The sequence below is a fragment of the Pseudonaja textilis genome, chromosome Z, assembly GCF_049901715.1.
Source record: "Pseudonaja textilis isolate UNSWEBS1 chromosome Z, rPseTex1.2, whole genome shotgun sequence".
Taxonomy (NCBI): domain Eukaryota; kingdom Metazoa; phylum Chordata; class Lepidosauria; order Squamata; family Elapidae; genus Pseudonaja; species Pseudonaja textilis.
Genome location: NC_142008.1, coordinates 115542065 through 115555867, shown reverse-complemented (window position 1 = coordinate 115555867; position 13803 = coordinate 115542065). Strand labels below are relative to the sequence as shown.

The 13803-nt window shown below is 35.8% G+C and overlaps 1 pseudogene; it reads right to left on the bottom strand.

Annotated features, from left to right (window-relative positions):
• Nucleotides 1-13358, bottom strand: part of LOC148124302 (vomeronasal type-2 receptor 26-like) — a 32933-nt pseudogene extending 19575 nt beyond the window's left edge.
• Nucleotides 13359-13803: the final 445 nt, after the last annotated feature.

The window sequence follows — 13803 nt, the reverse complement described above, 5'->3', positions numbered from 1 at the left end:
GAGCACCAGCCGCTCCCATTGGTTGGCTCCGTTTGACAGTTGGCTATATAAGCCGGCTGTCGAGCAGAGCCAGCCCGTTGTCGCCCGCTAGTCTGCAAGTTAGCAAGCAGACGCGACAACCCTTTATTCCCTGCAATAAAGCCTTGTTAGTTGTACGCTCTGGTCTCATGCTTCTTCCTTACCATTGCTCCACAACAGTAACCATCATTTCAAGAGGTTGCCTGCTCATCCTTTCCAGTCTCTAATTTAAATGTCCATGAGTAAACTCCCTTTGAGAGGACAGGGCATAAAATATTAGGAAAAGGTCTCATGAAAATTTTCCTTTCTGCCTTTCTGCTTTAACAGCTCTCCATGATATAGGGAAGATTCTTTGTGTCATTTAGTCTTGGTAGTCTTGCCAAGTAGCAACTAGAATTCCACAAGGAACTCAGAGAAGAATTTGATAATTATAGTAGTGTAACAGGCTAGGATGTGGCAGGATAGGATATGGCAGATAATTTCCTACTTAGACCTGTATTTCATGTGTCCCCAGAATGATTACAGATCAACAGGAGGTTATGCAAAGTGAAGCTAAAGCCTAATACAGAAGAAAAAAGTTTAATGATTGATTTCAACTAATGGCTTGGAAGTAGATGGAAATGTCAAACTCAGGTCACACTCAAAAAAAATTTCAGCTCCAGTACCCTATATTTTTTCTTTGTAACTGCCACTGCTTTCCTCTTCTCTACTAGTACCAGCATAATTTCTCTCAGCTGCCTCTGGTCTCTTGGTCTCCCACATGGAAAAAGCAGACAGGACTCACAGTTTGGAATAATTGTCACTTTATTCCAGCAACCAAAATAATGCAACAGCAAGTAAGAACATTTCCAGATAAAGCCAGCACTGAGAGCCACTGCCTCTCAGCACTTTAAATACCCTAGTTCCCCCCCTCACACTCATCTAAGCTGCATAACATCTGTTCCTTCATTATATTAATATCCATCTGTCTGCAGCTTCCTTCAGCCGTATGCTTACTACCCTTCCTTATCATCCCATGCTTGTGCCCAGTTCTGTGATTACCCACCACCATGGCCATTCTCCTCTGAATGTCAGCTACCGCTCGTCTCTCCTTCAGTCCCAGATTCAGTGGCTACCACCCTTTCCCAGCCTGCTGCAATCCCTGTCACCTCCTGATGACATCATCCTAGTCTCTTCATAGTCAGCACAACCATCACATCAGCTGGCTGTCGGAACCCAGCTTCCATCCAGAGCCCTCTCCGTGGACTGTCTTGAGGGGGTCACGGAGCAGTGTCGAGTCTGTATTGGTGGCTGGAGCAGCTGAGGCAACAACAAGGTAAATATCAGTTCCTCCCCACTCCGACATCATTTTCAAGCTCTGGCACATGTTGTGGCATGTCCGGAGCCTGAAAATTTTGCTTATATCTAATGCCACTGCTTTGAACCTAAAATTTTATGACACTTCCTTTCCAAGCATTTTGTTAATTCAAGGTCCAAATGCTAGATGGCATTTTAACCAGTTGGATGGTATTCTTTGCATCATTAAATGGGGGCAATGGTACACGTAGTGAGAGATCTTTTCCACAAGAAGGTTCAATCTCTTCTCCATTTTTTCTAAAGGAAGATTGGATTGTCCAAATGCTTTCTCTCCACAATCCTTTCCAGGATAGATTGAATACAGATGTCCCTTTCCTACATAAGACAACACATAATTTTCTTCATATCGGCCCAGATATCTGTTTCTTGTTTCTATGTCATGGTATATGGCTGTTCATCTCCAATATTAGAGGGTCTTGGAAAACTTAATAAATAGAACCAATATGATATGAAAGTTGGATAGGGAACTTTGAGGCAGTCTGCCTGAGTTTCTCTCAGCCCCAAACACCTCACAGGTTAGTGTTTTTCTTTAACCAGATAGCAGAAAGGAAGAAGGAGAAGAAGGAGGAGGAGGAGGAGGAGGAGGAGGAGGAGGAGGAGGAGGAGGAGGAGGAGGAGGACGATGACGACGGGGGAAATAGGAATAGGAAAAAGTATTAGGTATGCATCACCACACAAATAATAATGATTCTATCCCTTTGTTAATATAGGTGACAACCAGGTTGGGTTTTGTGGTAGGTGCATAATACTACTGGCTTATATTTAAGTGATTTTTCACTAGAAGTCCAATATCCCATCAGTCGCTATTTTTGAGCTAGGTACCAAATTCAGTTTGGCATACATTAAAGCCAGGCTGAATTTATTGCAGCAGCAGAAAATATTTCTCTTCTATAGAAGATTTATTCATGTTGACTTTCCAAGTACTTGTGGAATTGAATGTACTCCTTGAGGAACTACAATGGACTATAGAATCCTATGGTTGATATGCAATATTCATATTTTCTTGATGAATAAGTAAGAAACAGCTTTGATTATTTGGGTTACTTGGTGATTTTTGGATTTTTGGCTATCAGATCTAAAGGACTAAAATTAATCAGGTGGTTGTTTAAAAGCTTTTAAAATGGTATCACCCTTAGAAGAATTGAGAATGGAACTTAAAAAACAGAAAGAAGATGCACAAGAAGGAGGAGGTTCTTTTGGCTTCGTATTTCAATTTTTAGAAATGGAGATCCTGAACTATGATAAACAACAAGGAATGCCTGTAGAACAAGAAGGGCGGGACAATGAAGAAGCCATCTTCAATGACCAAGTATTTCTATATGGGGAAAAGAAAGGAAAGGGGGGAAAGAGAGTGAAAAATTTAAGATTTGAAAAAACAACCCCAAAAAAGAATAGTTTGTAAAGTAATTACAACATTAGGAAGAAAAGAAGATAGGATTACAGAAGAGACAATCAGCATTAGATAGAGAAGGGGTCAAAAAGGGAAGGGAGAAGAAGAGGAGGAAGAGGGAAAGGAAAAGAAATTATACAGGACAGAAACAGGATGTAGAGAAACAGGGAAAACATACAAGGATTAAGGGTATAAGCCTTTTTAGCAGACACAGAGATAATGGGTGAAAACTTAATTAAAAGGGGGATTCTGCAAGGGTACATAAGATAGTATCGTTATATTAGAAATAGAAATGAACTTTGAAAACATGAAACAAGTGTGATTAAATGATAGATAAAATACTCATTGTAATGTAATGGAATGTTTAATAAATAAATGAAATAAAGAGAATGGGAGAATGAAATTAGGAAAGGATGGGAACACTTTAATTATTATAAATGTGTAATAAAAATTTAAATGAAGAGGAATATGAAAGAAACATGAAAAAGTTATGGAAATATTATAAGTGTTCCTAGAAGTATGATACCCTATTGAAAAGAAATGTTAAAGATGTCAAAGATTATAACTAGCATTTGTGATAGAGCTGAATTGGAATAGAATAAGTATTTTATTTATTATTGTCATATATATATTTTTTTCTCTTTAAGAACTTAGTGCGTATTTCAAGAATGTACTAAGCAAAATTCAACTGGAAGTTATGTGTTATATTGAATGTTATAATTGCAAAGGCATAAATTGAAGTTTAAATAAGAGTTAAATGGATAAAAATTAAAAGATACAAAGGTGTCATACTCCAATTAGTAACTACAGGGAAAATTTTTGTTTAATCAGAAAAGAAAATATGAAATTGAAACAGGACAGACAAAAATATAAATATAATGTTTAGAAAGATATTGAAATGCAGAAAAAGGTATATATAATTGAATTTAGAAAGGAATGAGATAATTTCAAGTAAGATTGAGAAAACTAAGGAAAGGGAAATATTATTGAGAAAATTTTAAAATAGTAATAAGATATGGAATAGAACATAAAGATGAATATGAAATTGAATTTCTGTCTGTATGGAGAAGTAATAACCCAGGACCATGCTATTCTTAAAAAAAAGAAATTTCACTTGTATTATGTTTTGTGAAAACCCAAATAAAATTTTTATTAAAAAAAAATGATCGCAGAGGTCATTTATGTAGAGTATGAAGAGAATTGGTCCTAGAACACTGCCTTGGGGGACACCACTGTTGACAGGTACAGAATTTGATAGGACGCTCCCAATTTTGACCATTTGTTGTCTGTTTGACAGTGATGCTTCTTTTCAGTTATGCAGGTGTCCAGAGATACCATAAGATTTTAGTTTTAGGAGTAGTTTGTCGTGTACCACTGAATCAAAGGCTTTAAAAAAGTCTATGTAGATTGCTATTGCTTTGCCCTGGTCGAGTGGTGTAGTTCATATGTTTTTGTAGTGTAAGAGTTGCAGATTACATGATAGTTTTTTCCTGAAACCAAATTGTTTATTAGAGAGTAGGTTGTTTGTCTCTAAGTGGAGGATAATGGATTGGTTAATAATTGATTCCATGACTTTACAGGTGATGCAGCATAAAGAGTTTGGTCTGTAATTTTCAATTTGGTAGGGGTCTCCCTTTTTGAAGATGGGGATGACCATGGCTTTTGACTATAGTTTTGGCAAGGAGCTGGTCCTGAAAGATTTTTCAAGGATTATGCTTAGAGGTTCGGCTATGGCAGTGGATAGCTTTTTTAAGAAGTAGGCACATATTCCATCCAGTCCAATAGATAGAGATGGTTTTAGATTGCATAGTGCTTTTTCAACATCATCTTCTGTAAAATCAATATTTATTAGATCATTGTAGTTGTCTGTGGTTCAACTAGGAAATATTGGACATGATCCATTGCTGTTTACAAGTACTGAACCAAAGAATGTGTTAAAGAGGTTGGCTTTAATAGTGTTGTCGTTGCAGTCTTTACCATTAGGTCCTTTCAGGGGTGGGATGGACCTTGAGTCTTTTAGTTTGTTGCTTACAAAATTGTAGAAAGTGCGGGTGGAATTGGTGCATAGAAGGTTTTCCTCTTGTTTAATGTGATAATTGGTGCATTCAGTTTTTATCTGATGGCATAAATTTTTGTATCGTCTTTTCAAGTTGGCAACATAACCAGCTTTGTTTTTCCGCCAAAGTGATCTCTTTTTGGATTGAAGCTTCCTTATTGTTATGGGTAATCTGTTTTTTCTGGTTTTTGGAGTTGTTATTGGTACACATAGTTTGATGACTCTTTTGACTTCAAGTAAAAATATGTTGTAATGGTCTTCAACAGTATTGCATCCAGTGAATAGAAATTGCCAATCAAGGGATGAAAGATTGTTGTCTTTAACATCATAGTTGCCTTTTTTGAAGTTATAATTGGGGATCACATCGTTGTGTTGATTTTTGTGTGGACGTATGTTGAGACAAAAGTCAATAATGCTGTGGTCACTGTTGGAAAAGGGTTCTTTAATTTGTATTCTGTAAATTAAATTCAAACTATTGCAGAAGATGAGATTGAGACAGTTGTTAAGTCTAGTATTGTTGATTACTAGTTGTTCCAGTCCTAGGTTTGTTACAGCATTGTAGAAGGTTTCATGTATGGGTTCAGTTTAGAAGATGATGAGTTTTTCAATGTAGCTGATTTAAAGATTGCAAAGGAAGTCTGCGATAAATTGAGGACTGTTCATGTGAGTGTATCTGCATGCAACATCATACAATTATCAAGAAAGTTATATAGAGCTCATTTGCAGCCAGGGGATTCAGTGGAACAGCATTTTATTCGTATGCAAACTTTGTGGAATTAGAACAGTGTGGAATGAGGATTCTGGAATTTCAGACATTACAGATTATTTTAAGGAGCCTAGATCAAACTTGGGACACTACAGTGTTTGAATGCAAACTAGAGGAGAAATTGCATTGGAAGCTCTGAAGGCATGTCTGATAGTTGAAGAGCAGAAATGCTATTATAGAAAAGCCATGAGGAGGAAAAATTCCTGAGGAGGGGGCCCAAAAGGAGCAATGGAAATTTCCACAGCCAGTTTGTGTGCAGACAACAGCATAGAGATAAGAGCCTTGCAATTTCCAGAGACCAGAAGGGCAGCAGTAGAAGATATCAGATTACAGCTAAACAGACAGTCCAACAGCAGCAACAATGTTTCCATCTATGGTGACACTACTCACTTAAAGAAAGACTGTTTGCTGCAAGAAAGACAAGTTGATGGACAAATTGCTGTTGCAAAAGCCAGCAGTAGTAATGGAAAAAATCAATAGCTTATTGACAGTGGGGCTAGCCAAATGATTATTAATAATGCAAAATAGTTTTACAGGATGGATCCCGCTGCAGGAGACACCATAACCTTGGCTAATGGCAAGAAGGCTAAAGTCATTGGAAGAGGCAGTGTGCCAATTCCATATTTGGAAACAAGGTTTAATAATGTGTCCCAGAAATGGAACATAATTTGCTGAGTGTCTCTAGTTTAGACAAGCAAGGATTTGAGACCACATTTGGAAAAAGTTCAATGTGCACAAACATTTGGCAATGTTGCAAAACATGATTCATGTTTTCATCTTTTGCACAGAAAGCTTGATCATGCAAGCTTTCAAGTTGTTCAAAAAATGGATCAATATGCAGAAAGATTGCATGTAAAGGGATGTAAGACATATTTGGATTGTGCAGTATGCAAAACATCAAAGTCCAAGGCATTCTGAATAAGCAAGAGTAGCACAAGGCAAACAGCAAGAGCTCTAGAGCTGGTACATGTGGATTTGGTGGGCCCAATGCAAGCCAGTTTTGGAGGAGTTAAGTATGTGCTGGTCATTGTAGATGACTATAGCAGGTTTGGGTTCTGCTATTTACTAAAGAGTAAAACAGAGGTGCTACAGAAATTTAAGCAATGGGTAAGCTTTGTAAAAAGAAGATATAAACAACAGGCATGTCAGCTGCAAACTGACAGAGGTTCAGAATTCATTCCAACAAGTTTTCAATAATGGTTGGCACAGTTAGGAATAAAATACAGATGTACAAATCCTTACACAGCAGCTGAAAATGTTGTTGCTGAGAGATGGAATGGAGTCTTGCAAACTATGAAGGACTTACTGCTAGAGAAATTTAAGCAATGGGGAGGGGGGGCGGAGCTGGCATCTCAGTGGTACAGCATGCAATCTGGAAGCTCCAAGATATATTGAATATATCGAATATTGAATTTCATCTTTTAGAAATTATGAATGAATTTATGTTAAAGAAAAGAATACCAAAAACATGGTCAGAAGCATTCATTATACTTATTCCGAAGGAAGGTACAGACCTACACCAAGTTAAAAATTATAGACCTATATCTCTATTGAACTCAGACTATAAAATCTTTGCTTCAATTTTGGCAGAAAGACTAAAAAGATACTTAAATAATTTTATTCATACTGATCAAAATGGATTTCTGCCAAAGAGACAAATCAAAGACAATGTGAGAATCATTTTGGATACTCTGCAATATTATGAAGCACACCCTGAGAAGTAAATGGCCTTGATGTTTCTAGATGCTCAAAAAGCTTTGACAATGTGAGTTGGCAATAAATGGGCTTTGGTAAGAAATTTATCCAAGCCATTGAAACAATATACCATGAACAAACTGCAAAGGTGATAGTGAATGGAGAATTAACAGAATCCATAGATATAAGAAAAGGGACAAGGAAAGGCTGTCCATTGTCACCTCTGCGGTTTGTGTTAACACTGGAAGTCTTCAATAGGAATATCAGAGAAGAAAACGAAATAAAGGAATGAAAATTAAAAAGGAGGAATATAAGTTGCAAACTTTTGCAGATGACCTGGTATTTATATTAGAAACAGCACCCATTGGAAACAGCACCCAAATTAATAGAAAAAATAGGAGAATATGGAAAAGTAGCAGGTTTGAGAATAAACAAAGACAAAACAAAGATATTAACAAAGAATATGTTAGCAAGACGAAAGAGAGAGTTGGAAGAAATTTTAAAAATACAGGTCATGAATAAGGTTAAATATTTAGGGATACATATTATACCAAGATGTAGTACACTGAAGGAAGATAACTATGTTAAACTCAAACAGCAGATTGTGACAGATTTGATGAAATGGGAAGAAATGCAACTATCATGGATTGGGAGAATATCTACAATTAAGATGAATATATTGCCTAGCATTTTATATTTATTCCAGACAATTCCTTGTCGATTAGGGAAAGAGTTTTTTGAAGATTTAAATAGAATTGTGTTGAAATATATTTGGCAGGGTAAAAAAGCAATAATAAAATTAAAACTGTTACAAGATGCAAAAATAAGAGGAGTGTTTGCCTTGTCCAATTGGGAGCTATTTTATCAGGTGCAATATTTGATGTGGGTAAAGGAATAGATAATACTAAGGAACAGTAGATTATTGACTTTAGAAGGCCATGACTTGCTGTTGGGAAGCCATGCCTTTCTCTGGTATGAGGGAACTAAAACATAGGGGTATTTTAGAAGACATTATATTCGAGAAGCATTGTTTTTGAAATGGGAGGAGATAAAAAGACAATATTACTTAAAAATTCCAGCATGGATATCAACTATGGAAGCTTTTTCTTATCCAATAAGAAAAATGAATTGGTTTTCATATTTGCAAATACAGTCTAGGTTTGATAAGACTCTAAAACAGAAGGTTTTTATGATAAGTTGACTGATTTAGATAAAATTTTCATGAGTACTGATGAAAAGGCAATTTAAAAATGACTTTTAAAGTCATTTAAAATGACTTGCTGCTGGGATGGCATGTCTTTCTTTGGTATAAGAGAACTAAAACACAGGGGTATTTCAGAAGACATTATATGTGTGAGGCATTGTTTTTGAACTGGGAGAAGATAAAAAGACAATATTACTTAAAAATTCCAACATGGATATCAACTAGAAGCTTTTTCTTATTCAATAATAAGGAATGAAGAGTTAGATATGGGGAGATATTGAATGAAAAGGGTGAACTTAAATCTATGCAAGCATTGGAAAAACAAGGGGTAAAAATGAATTGGTTTTCATATTTGCAAATACAATCTAGGTTTGATAAAGATTCTAAAGCAGAAGGTTTTTATGACAAGTTGACTGATTTAGATAAAATTTTCATGGGTACTGATGAAAAGGTAATTAAAAAACTTTATGGACATCTATTAGAATTTAAATTGGAGGAGGAACAAGTTAAAAAAATGATGATTGCTTGGGGGAAAATTTTTGGATATGGGATTGATTTAGAAAAATGGCAAAAATTGTGGTCTCAAAATTATAAAATGACAATGTCAACTGCATATAAAGAAAATTTGTATAAGATGTTTTACAGGTGGCACTTACCCCTACAAGACTTGAGAGAATGTTTAAGAATAAATTGGATAAATGCTGAAAATGTCATCAGATACCTGGTTCATATTACCATATGTGGTGGACATGTTTGGACACGAAGTAATATTGGACTAAAATTTACACATGGTTGGAAAAAATGATAAAACAAAATATAGACTTTAAATCAAGGATCTTTTTATTGGGAGTCATACTGGACATATACAATAAAGAACTGAAATATTTGATTGTAAATGTTTTAACGGTGGCTAGAATTGTATTTGCAAAGAACTGGAAAAATGACCAAATATCTTTGCAGGAGGAAGTTATCAAAAAAATTATGGACTGTGCTGAAATGAGTAAACTGACATTTGAAATTAGAAAACAAGAAGATAAGCAATTTTATATGATATGGGATTTGTTTTATCAATGGTCGGATAAAAAGGCATGGTAATGTAATAGACTAGATAATTTAGTGATAGAAATTTAATAGACTGATATAAAACATAATATAGTTATATATAACCACTGGTTGAAAGTATAACACAAATTTTAAGAGAAAACCTGGAACATCTCGTATAAAATGATGGAATAAATAGTTTAGTCATGGATGATTAATAAATGATAAATATATAAGCATATGTTAGTTTGACAATGTGAAGACTGATATAAATTGTGAGTAAATGACTACAAAAAGATAGCACAAAAGACATCTAACCAACTGACACACTGTATGTATATAAAATGGAAGCTGGTTTTATGTTTTTATGTTTTGTATATGTATGTTTGTTTTTAAAAATTAAAAATAAGAAATTTAAACAATGGGTAAGCTTTGTAAAAAGAAGGTATAAACAACAGGTATGTCAGCTGCAAACTGACAGAAATTCAGAATTCATGTCAACAAGTTTTCAATAATGGTTGGCACAGTTAGGAATAAAACACAGATGTACAAATCCTCACACAGGAGCTGAAAATGTTGTTGCTGAGAGATGGAATGGAGTCTTGCAAACCATGAAGGACTCACTGCTAGATTATTCTGGTCTAAGCAGGTCATATTGGGTGAAGCCATATTGACTGCTAATTATTTAGTTCATAGGTTGTGGAGTTTCTCCATTAATGATACTCCATATGCAGTGCTATATGGGAGAAAACCATCTCTAGCACATTTAAGGGTTTTTGGAAGCAATGCATAGGTTCATATTCCAAAAGTAATTAGAAGAAAAGGGCAACCAAAGGCTAAAAGGTCAGGTTTGTGGGCTATGAGCCAAGCTCAAAGAGTTATTGCTTTAGTGATGGGAGCAAAAGAATAGTGTTTTCAAGGTCTGCAAGCTTTGCAGAGCAAAATTGGAACAAAATTGATGCAAATTTGTGGAATGATTCACTTAGTAATGATGATCCACTTAGTGATAGTAACTCACTTAGTGATGGTGTCAGCATTCAGGGAGAAGATGAATAAGATATGAAGCAAGAGAGGGTTGACACACAGGAGCAGTCATTGCCATGCAGGTCAGAGCAGTGGTACAAGGGGATTCCACCCGACAGGTATTCTGCTAGTGAAGTTAAAGTGTGTGATGTATGGTATGAGCCAAGGAACTGCATTACCTCAAATTGAACAAGTAAAGTGGAAAGCCATGGAAAAGGAAATGAAATCCACAGGAGAACATGAAGTATTCACATCTATGACTTTGCCACAGGGTAGCAAAGCTGTAGGATGCAAGTGGGTATACAAGAAAAAGGTACTTTCCAAAAATGAGATACAATATAAAGCAAGGTTAATGGCACAGGGGTTTTCACAGATGAAAATTTCTCATCTATAGGAATTTGTTCACTTTTCCAATTTTGTGCAAATGCAATTCTAACTGCAGTTAATAAGTATATAATTAAATATGCATTCCTTTGGTGTAAGTTTTGGGCAAAACCCCCAATAAAAGTCTCTCTGGTTTTAAATCAATATGTTGCATTGTCGTCTTTTCCAACCACATTTGTATTTTTGTCCAATATTTTTTGCTTCTACATATGCCCACCATATATGATAATATCACAATGGCATTTCCAACATTTAGCTGATTTGATTAATTAATTCTTGTGTCTTCTGCTTAGAGACCAGCAAGATGTTTCTCCAACATTATTGTTCAATTAAAGAGCTTTTTAGTCACTGATGCATATAAAACATGCCCCAAAATAGTGTTATACCTAAAAAAGTCAAGATAATCATAAAAACCTTTGGAATGTCAAAAGTTGGGAACTATTACAAAAGCAACTTATTTTAAGATGTAATTAAACATACATATTTATTTTTATTATGCATATATGCCTCAAAGCTCAGAAGTATTTTATTATTCCACAAATCTGTAGGGAAGATGGTAATTATATAAAAAACATAAATAGCAAACAAAAGTAAGACTTGGTTCACTTTTTTGGCATACTTTACTTCAGCAAAGTATAGAACAGTGTTCTTCAAAGTGATCAGTACAGACCTCCAAAGCTTTCTGAGACTTTTCCATTGTTGTTGCTGTTCTCATTAGTGTAAAATTAGTTAAATGGATATTTATTAAATTAATATAACAAACTTTTGGAGTTTGGTGAGCAATCAAACACTTCATTAATGAAAGACAAAGAGCTGAAGAATTTGGACCTCCACTATGAACGTGGACTTGGTATCATACAAAAGATACATCCAGCCTACCTGATTAAAACTGGTGGGCCAGACAATGCAATTCTCCTGAATGGTGAACTTCATTGCTTCAGAAGTATGTGCATCTAAACTTCCAACTTTGACTCTAAGAAGAGACTGGTTTGGCAAGGTGATCCAATTGATGATATCAAATCCTGACACCAATTGTCCACTTTCATCAAAAGAAACAGGCTCCCCAGCATTATTGTTAAATGAGACAGTCCTCAGAAAATGATGCAACTCAAAGAGAAAAAGAAACAAAGATGTTAGTTAAAATATGATTAGACCAAGGGCTAAAAGGACTTTTGGAAGAAAGTATATATATATCGGGGACTACTTTCTTCCAAAAGTCCTTCTATATATATTGATTAATTATTGCTTTCCATCATAGTTTTATTTTAAGAAAACCAGAATCCACTATGCTGGACAGGACCCAGAGCATCCAGGAGTATATCAGAAAGATGGTATCCAAGCTCTTAAGATCTTGTGGGATTTCCACATCCAGACAGATGAGCATCTAGTAGCCAATCAACCAAACGTGGTGGTAGTAGATGAGGACCCCAAGAAGCAAAGATGATGATAGAAGTGTCTGTGCCAAATGACAGAAACATCAGGGAGAAGGAGTATGAGAAGCTGGAGTAATACCAGGGCTCCAGGTGTAGTAAGATGACTTGGGGCAATGACTCCTAAAGTGGGAGAGTAGATCCCACAAATACTAGAAACAGCATCAGAGTTCTGTGTCCCAAAGAATGCAGTGCTAGAAAAAGCTAAGATATTGAGCAGACCACCACCCCAACAAACTCCTATGTCTCTGGTAGAAAACACAAGATTGAAGAGGACACATACCAACCATAAAGATGAGAAGAGGATTGATATATACATACACTCAAAATGATACCTGCCACGATTCTTGATGGAGAGGATTCAGTTGACTTTTATCTGGCACAGCTTTGTGTTTCCTTTTGAATGAATATAGAGCACTCAAGGCATGTACCACAGCATAGACAGAATTGTAGATGGCATAACTGTGGCTATTCATCTGCATATCAAAAATGGATGAAGGAAGAGTCTCTATCTTCTCCTCCCCAGTGCATACACCATCAAAATTCTTCTCTCCAATTGAGTTGGGGAACACACATTGAAATGCATCTTCCCAAAAATGCTTCAGAAAGCCATCTTCTTGATTGGTGGCTAGATTTCTTTCCTTAACAAAATCCTGAAATCCTACCAAGTCACTTGAGTGAACCACAATGGACATAGCACCATGAATGAAGTGTAAAGGCCAGTTCCTTTGAATAGAAGTGGAAGTGAAATCCATCTGGGCTATCATAATCCAGATTTTCTCATTGTTTGATGGAACTTGATAAGAAAACAACAACCTCATAGTCAGCATAAATTCACCTTGTACAATCACAACAGATGCTATACTTGCCATGACAATGTCATATATTTCATTTCCATCCTCTAACATTTCGGAGAACTCATGAGTATATGTCTTTTTAGGGTAACTTTTAATAAAGTCAAAGCAGATTCCTCTTTGGGCAAACATTGAAACCATAATCGCTATAAACCCATCTCCAACATCATATTGCAGAGAAATCATCCCAACCCATGTCCACCCAAAATATAGCAATAATTGGAGAATTCCCTTGTATTGGAGCATATTGCTAGGGAACATCCAGTGAAATAGATCTTCATGATTATTTGTAGGTGCCGAACCATAGATAAGCTGAAGAAAGAAAAGTAATTGAAAGACATTACTGTAATAAGCAAAGAAAGAAAGAAGGAAAGAAGGAAGGAAGAAAAGACGGGAGGGAGGGATGACATCTAAGATTCATATATATGGCTGGGGAGAAAAAAGGAGCATACCTCACCTGTTGAAACTTGTAATTACATAGGATATTTGCCATATCCAGAGAGATTTTTGTATAGGGTCCTCCAATGATAGCTACTTCATTGTTCTGACCATCACATTTATAATTGGGGATGAATTTGTCCTTTGT